The sequence below is a fragment of the Camellia sinensis genome, chromosome 1 (genome assembly GCF_055761805.1).
Source record: "Camellia sinensis isolate YWXY chromosome 1, ASM5576180v1, whole genome shotgun sequence".
Taxonomy (NCBI): domain Eukaryota; kingdom Viridiplantae; phylum Streptophyta; class Magnoliopsida; order Ericales; family Theaceae; genus Camellia; species Camellia sinensis.
The window spans coordinates 134,455,001-134,462,887 of NC_138961.1; positions in this window are offsets into that span (position 1 = coordinate 134,455,001).

Consider the following 7,887-nt stretch of genomic DNA (forward strand, 5'->3'; position numbering starts at 1 on the left):
ACCTAATCTCTCTTCCCTTGAAACCCAATTTCTCTCACGGGGGTGGGGGAAGGCTGGGAGGGGGAGGGGGGTTACGAGGGTGAGGGAACTACTAGGGTAGTGGTTGTGGGGGTGAAGGAGGCTGCAGGGGTTTTGTTGGGGGTGGGGGTACCTGTAGAGTAGTGGTTGTAGAAGTAGAGAAGGGCTGGGCGGTGGTCGTTGTGGTGGTTAGAGGCGATGGTTATGGTGGATGGGCGTGTAATTAGGATTTGAAAGGTGTAACAAAAAGTTAGGAGGTTATGGCTGGTTGGAATTATAGGAAGTGTAAATAGAAAACAAAAATTTTGAATTTTAAAAGAAATGTTTATAAATATATTTTTCACATCTCAAATGGGGGATTGTCTATGGTCCCTATTTAATAGTGATTTTGGTTTCCAACCAGAATCTCTATTCAACCAGACTATAGACAATAGGGATTCCCGCCCCCACTTTCTTTTTTTGGTTGGGTTGGGAAAGTGAGAACAAATTCAATATACAGAAAAATGGTGAATGAGCTAGATGAAGATGATTTATCTGCTACCATGGGTTGTTTACTAGCAATGCCTGATTTAGCAATTGGGTTTATAAAACATTGAAGAGAGTAACACAAATTTTGAAAATATTAAACTAGCACCTCACCTTAAGCTAGAAGGGACTAACACAGTATTCATAATGACAGTTAGGCCCTGTGTGGATGGATGAATTTCAAATGAAGGAATTTGAGGATGAATGTCATAAAAATATACGAGATTAATTTGATGATAGAAGAGAAGGGAATGACTAGAATCCTTACAGGAAGAACTCCTAGTATTAAGGATTTCAGAGAACTACATTATATTGTTATTTCGACACTATCATGACATAACTCTCAAATCTAAATTTGAACTATTCTCTGTGAATGAATTGTGCCAAATCATTTCGTCTTGAACTCAATAAAAAATAGCCTACTTGTCCAATAATTCTTGTTTGGCATACAGACATCTCTTGAAAAGTTATGTAGAAGTCTCATCTTCTACATAAAGTGTTTATATTAAACGGTCTAAAATCACACTCCCATGGCTGCCTAGCTACTCTGTCAAAATGCAGACCAACCACATTTCAATATAGTCAATGATTGTCTACAGAGAATTCGTGTAATAGTTTAATCATGATTTACCTAAACAATGAAGTTACAGTCATCAGAAAAACACACATCAAAAAAGTAGTAAGCCTATAATTTGAGTTTTGTCCCAGACGCATGGATTCATGTGGTTAATGATCAGTTGGGAAAAAGGCTTTGTGGAGTTGAGTTTTACCGACTGGGAAATCTACATGCCCCAAAAAAAATGCCCAGATGGTGTGGGCCACATTCAAAACAAATCTTGTCCACACATTTCCGTGCGTGTCACATCCAGAACAAATCTAATTCACACATTTCATTTCTTAAGCACTTTTTCTGAATGCATAACATTGCTGTTTATCATCACATTCAACATTTGAACTAGATATCACCTAATAGAGGCATGAACCTTTATAACAAGCAAACTAGTTTAAACTAAATCATTAAAAGCTATAGATATTGTAATAAATTTGTTTTGTTCATGAAGAAATAAACTAGTTGAAGAACTACTCTAGTAACTATAATTGCAGCAGATCCTTCTGTTGAAGCACTTGGTCCATGGCTGTCCAAGCTTCCAAAATCTTCTTCCTTGATGTGTATTGTTTTCCAGATGGGGCATAGAGGAGCTGCACAACAGTGAAAATATTAGAAATTACTTGTTTTCATCTGGTGGACTCTAGGAGTGTGTTTGGAGAGACAAAAAAATCAAAGGGAAAAGAGAAATAAATGAAGTACATTGTTTTTTCTTTTTTTCTTTTTCCTTACAAATCGCTCCAATAATTCAACTTCCTAACACAGCCTAACGATTTGGATCTATTGTAGATACTTATTAGTTAGTCTATTTATGTTTAGTGCTCTCTAGTTTGGAATTGGAGCACTTTATTTTTTTTATCGTTTAAATATAATCAGAAAGCTTCCATATGATTTTAGACTACAATAATGATTGAGAATCCTTTTTTTGGGACCCCACAACTTCCTTTGAATCTCAACCATTGATAGTGTGAGCCCCACACATACATGAGTGGATCTCATACATACGTCAATAGTTGAAATCCAAAAGGGGTTGTGGGGGTTTCAAAAAAAGGGGGTCTCAATCATTTTTCTTTGGACTAAATGGTTACGGTTAGTTTTTTTCATCCAAACTAATGGAAGGGGTATTACACTTACCATATTTTAGAGTGGCTTTTATTTTTTGAAAAATTAGAATGAAAATTATAATACAATAAAAGGACAATTTACCCCCATTTTCTCCAAACCTAAAATTGGATTAATATGTTAATTAAAATAAAACAAAAAACTTAAATTATAATTAAGAATTGATTTAAAATATAAAATAAAAAAATATGAAATAAACAATAATTAAGAATTGATCTAAAATAACCAAAAATTAAAATTAGATTAACATGTTAGAAATTATAATAAGAATTTAGAATTAATTGTGATCTAAAATATAATTAAATTAAAACTAGATTAAATAGTATTAGTTAAATATTTAGAATTAATTGTGATCAAAAATATAATTAAATTAGAATTAGAATAAAAATTAAGAATTACAAAAAATAATTAAGAATTTAAAATTAATTGTGATTTAATTAAATTAATACTAGACATCATATGTATGAGAAATGAGAGAGATAAAAAATAACAAAAAATATAAGATTTTAGGGTATTATAGTCACTTTACATTTAGGCCATGTTTGTTTAGGCGGACTGGATTAGCATTCCATGACTAATAGTCCTAGAACTATGAATCCGTTGGATTATGTATTCTATCTTAACTAATAATCAAGTTAAAAATAATTAGTCCCTACTTCAATTGTTTAACCAAACATCGGATTAATAATTTTATTGGACTATTAGTCCAATCCCAAGCTCATGTCCACCCAAACAAACATGGCCTTATAGTTAACGGTGTTAATGGTTTTTAGTCCAAAACCACATGGGGGCCATATGACTATTATTAAAGAGGAAAATTTAGTCAAAACCCCTCCATTAGACTATTGTTTGGTGAAAATGGCAACCTAATTTATTTTGCTTCATAAACAACCTAAGGAGGAGGTGCATAATTGAACAAGGATAGAGTAAAATTTCTTTTTTTTTGGGACAATATTGCCCATGCATATATATATATATATATATTTATATATTAGATAACTCTTTTGACAAGGAACATTTTTATTTTATTTTATGCAAGTTTAAAAAATGTAGTGTGTGTCTTTTTTGGTTAGTTCATCTAGTATGTACTCTATTTTTTGTAATAATAAAATGTTATTGTGAATCAGAATAACATGTTACTGTTAAACAAAGTAACAAGTTTCTATTTATATCAATTTCGACGGCATTTTTTTTTTATAAAAAATTTCATAGCCAATATGGATCTTATTTGATAGATGTTGATGAGAAAATTCTAATAATACTAATTTTATTAAAAATCGACATCTAAATAAAAAGTTATATTACTTTAAAGTTTAAAATATTAATTTACTCACTAAGTATATTTTGATAATAATGGTATGTATTAAATTTTTTAGGAAAATTTTTTTATACTTGTCTTTAATGCATTAAAGTTTTATTATGAGAAAATTTTGACCAAATCTCTTTTTAAAGACATTGGAGTAAAGCGTTATGAAACCACACCACATGGAAATAAAATAAATTTTGCCCTTATGTTTAACAATATACCATAAACTAATTACATGCAATACTATATCAAATCAAACTTTAAGTAAATACGTAGTGTAAATTTATTTGTACCTAAATTGATAGCCCAATAGATGGGTGCCACATGTGCGTGTTGTAACCAAAAGTGTGTGATTTTAGCAAAATCTTGATGGCAAATTTTGGTAAAGAGGCTCCAATCATGAGCTTTTATTTTGATTCGACCAAATCTTAATGGTTTAGGGACAAGACCACATGCCTCATTCTCTTTTCTTTAATGGATATATATATATATATTAATATTAATATCGATATATTAAATATGGTTATTGATAAGGTTCAAATAGTTCAACAGTTTAACATAAGGACAGATGATTTTGATCCAATCCACTACTAGGAACAATCGAACGGTCCTAGTTCAAATGTTTCAAATGACTCTTATAAAGGAGGTGTGTGTTAACCAAACATAAGATAGGTGACAGCCATCTAAGACTCTCACCCACCATCCAACGGCTTATGTTTTTAGGAGGATTTAGTAAGTTCTATCTTTAAAGAACAAATTAACCACTTACATGGCAAGAAAAGGCTGTTGGGATAGGTGTCAGCTCAGGAGGCTGTCCAGCACCCTATTTTCAAGATTTTATGGAGATTTTCAAGAAGTTCTTGATGATTTCTGGAGTAGTTCGTGATTTTCCTGAGGTTTCAGCATCTATAAATATAAGAAATGAAGATGGAGTAAACCCTAATCAATCCAACATTTAACACAACTTAGTACATAGCCCAATGCTATTTATCCTTAGTTTAGCCCTAGTTCAACTTAAGAGTAGACTTGAAAGACATTTTTACTATAAATTTAGCCTTAGTTTCCTAGTTTTATGACCTGTGTCAAATTAATTGTTTTTGGTCTTCATAGGTATTGTTCTGAGATTTAAATTGTGTTTACATCCATTTTGTAACTCAATTTTATGTTTTCAATTTTTTTTTTATTTATTTTTTATTTTTATATGTTCAATCTAATGAATTTATGAAAGTATATTTTCTGGTGTTCATTTCCCTCTATTTATCACTTTTTTTACATTAAAACTCCATGGACATTTTAAATGAGGCAAAACAAGAACCATGAGGTCTTTTATCCTTTTGAGTCTCACACAACCTCCTGTTTTCAAAAGTCAGATTTTTCTAAGTACATTTTCGTCAAGTTAGGCACTGTTGCCTTAGCACACCTGCAAATCACCAAAAACCTCCTAGTTTTAGGCAAAACTTGTGTTTTAGTAAAAAAGTGTTTTTTGTATTTTTTTTGCACAAACATCTTTTGGCACGCCTGGTGGGACACATATGAGTTACTAAGGGAAAATGTTAGAAAGAGATGGAAGAGGAAAAGGTTTTACAGGAGGTCATAACTCTGCCGAGGCATCTCTAGTCTGTTCTGCCTCAACTGCTCATCATGCTTCTACAGCAGCAAATGCCTCTTTCATAGCATAACAGGCTTTTTCTCAAAAGTTACTATGGGATGTCCTGGACCGGGAAGAGGGGTTTCAGTGTGCACAATAGTTTGAACTCTCAGTTTGGTTCCACGAGTGCAACGTGAAATAGAATGAGAGTTCAGAGCTGGCAAATCTATAAAAAATTCATTAATCACAAGAAATGCCAAAAATGGACTGCATCACCAGACTCCAAATAGTCACCTAATCTTTTGGAAAAATAATGAAACCCATGACTCGTACCCAAAGGCCATGATCTGTCGTAACCAAAGTATCTTTGCTCGGGAACTTAGATATGAGGAGGGAAGGTCATGAATTGAGCACCCTTACTCAATCGATCAAAGATCGACTTTTACTACTTCATGATATGAGAATTATTAGCACGACATGATCATATAACCTAATTGTTATTGTTATGTTTACTATGTAGAGCAAACAATTATAGACCAAATCACCTATCTTGGAATGTTCTAATCTCTTGCTATATTTATAGAAAAGAGGGTTAGAAAGGCAGAAATCTCATGAAAAAACGAGAACTCTGCCTTGCGAAGAGATTGGAACCATTCCAACTTAGGCAATGAGACCTTCATATGATGAGCAATCAAAGAGATATAGCAAATAAGCACATAGACTCATGGTAGCATACTATACATAATAAGTAGCCATCATAGGCAGGATGCAAAGGTGAAAAAGGCTCACCTAGTACTCCTCCGTACCATGCCAAGAGCCTAAAAGGTTAGAAAGTAATGCATGATCCTAGATGCCGAACTAAATGATATGCAAAGAAAGAGGATGGAAATGCTCACCGAGTACTCCGGCCAAGCGAAAATGAAAAATAGGCTAAAATAAGAAATGCATGATCCTAGATGCGACATCTAATGCAAAATCCGCACGCAATGAATCCTAAGAGGCTTTGGACACTACGAAGATGACATGGATATTAACAAAGCATATAACACATATTAAAAAAAAAAAAAATTGATGGTCCAAGCTCAAATGCATGTCTCTACACTAATCACAAGATCATGATGACAGTAAGGTCTAATTTAGGAGATCAGAAGTAGAGAGTAAGGGTAAGGAGAAGGGGGAGACTCATCCCAATGCATGTAACAATAAAATGGAAGGTAATAAAATGATGAGACATGAATAATGAAAACTCCGATGAAGATAGGGAGGTTCTCTTCCTTTTATGCATGAAAATGAGTATAAACTACTCAAATCCATGAGAAACAGTGATGAGAGGGGAGATCCGACCTATCCTCCTAGAGGAAGCCATATCCGGGCTTCTATATCATTAAAGCTAGCCAGAAAGGTAGAAAAGGAAAAAAAACTCTAATGAGAGGAGGGAGATTCTCAACCTCCTACTCATGAAAAGGAGCACAAACCGTTCAAATCTATGTAAAATTGGTTTGGGAAGAGAGAAACTACCTCTTTTCATAGAGAAAACTGTGCCTAGGTTCCTATACCATAAAATCAAAGGAAAAACAATTCGGGTTTGGCCAAAAGCCATTATACAGACCTCTATTAACTACAGAAAGAGGGAAGAGGAAATGAGAGATTAAACTAAACTAGAAGCAATTCCAACCAATCAATCCCAACAAATTTCCAAATCAAAAAGGTAGAGATGGGCTTAAAATTAAAGTGAAAGTAGGGATTACCTCCTGAATATTAGAGATAGAGCCCAAGATGATCATAAACACTCACCCAAGCTCCCTCTGATCAATAGAGGTCTTCTAGGCTCCAAATCATCCAAGCAAAGGTAGGTAGAAAGTAGTCCAAAATTCTCTGTCTTTGTATATTTGATTAAAAAATTTAGAGAGAATGTTAGGGAGTATCTAGAGAGTTTGAAAATTGGGACCTTTTTCCCTCAAGAGGGGTGGTTATTTTACAGGCATTTAGGGCATGGAATATGCCTCTAGATCCTATGGATCCTGATGACATCTTCCAAGATCCTTTGGACATTTCAAAAGAAAGCTTTGGTTGACGCCACCGCAGGATGTGTCGGATAATACTTGTTTGACTGGTGAAGAGTTGTCCGGTGGATTTCCTTAGAAATTTGCTTGGCAGAGTTGGAGAAGACTTAGAGATGTACCCATAAATCAAAGTCGTTCGGCGTGTTGCCTGAAAAATGTTTGGTGGATTGGAAAAAGATTCGGATAGGCGTCCACAGTTCAAAATGGTTCGGTGTTTTGCAAATAAGATTGTTGGCTGAGCTGATATTATCTGGCTGGTTTTCTTGAAAGGTTTCCCCTGTTTTTCCATTCATTCTGGCTTTCTAAGCTAACTCTTTCTGAAAGCGAACAAAATATTTTTGGAAAACGTATTGCCTAGAATCGCCAAAATGAATGAAAATGTGCCATTTGCCTTAAAACATTTTGAAAATAAGTTTTAGGGTCTAGAAAACATTTTGGCCAAAACGAGTGTAAGACGAGCCTGGCTTTCTTTCTATCCCTTACTAATTTCTTGGAGTGACCTTTTGTATCTTCATCGGGAGCTTTGGGTAGAGTGCCCAAGTTTAAAGGCTGATAAAAAATGGAGTGTCTACATTTGCACAGTGTTATAGAGGAGATCAAGAACTGCCTTGTCAAAGGGAATCGCGAAGTGTCCCAAGAGATTTCACGTTCTCTCCAT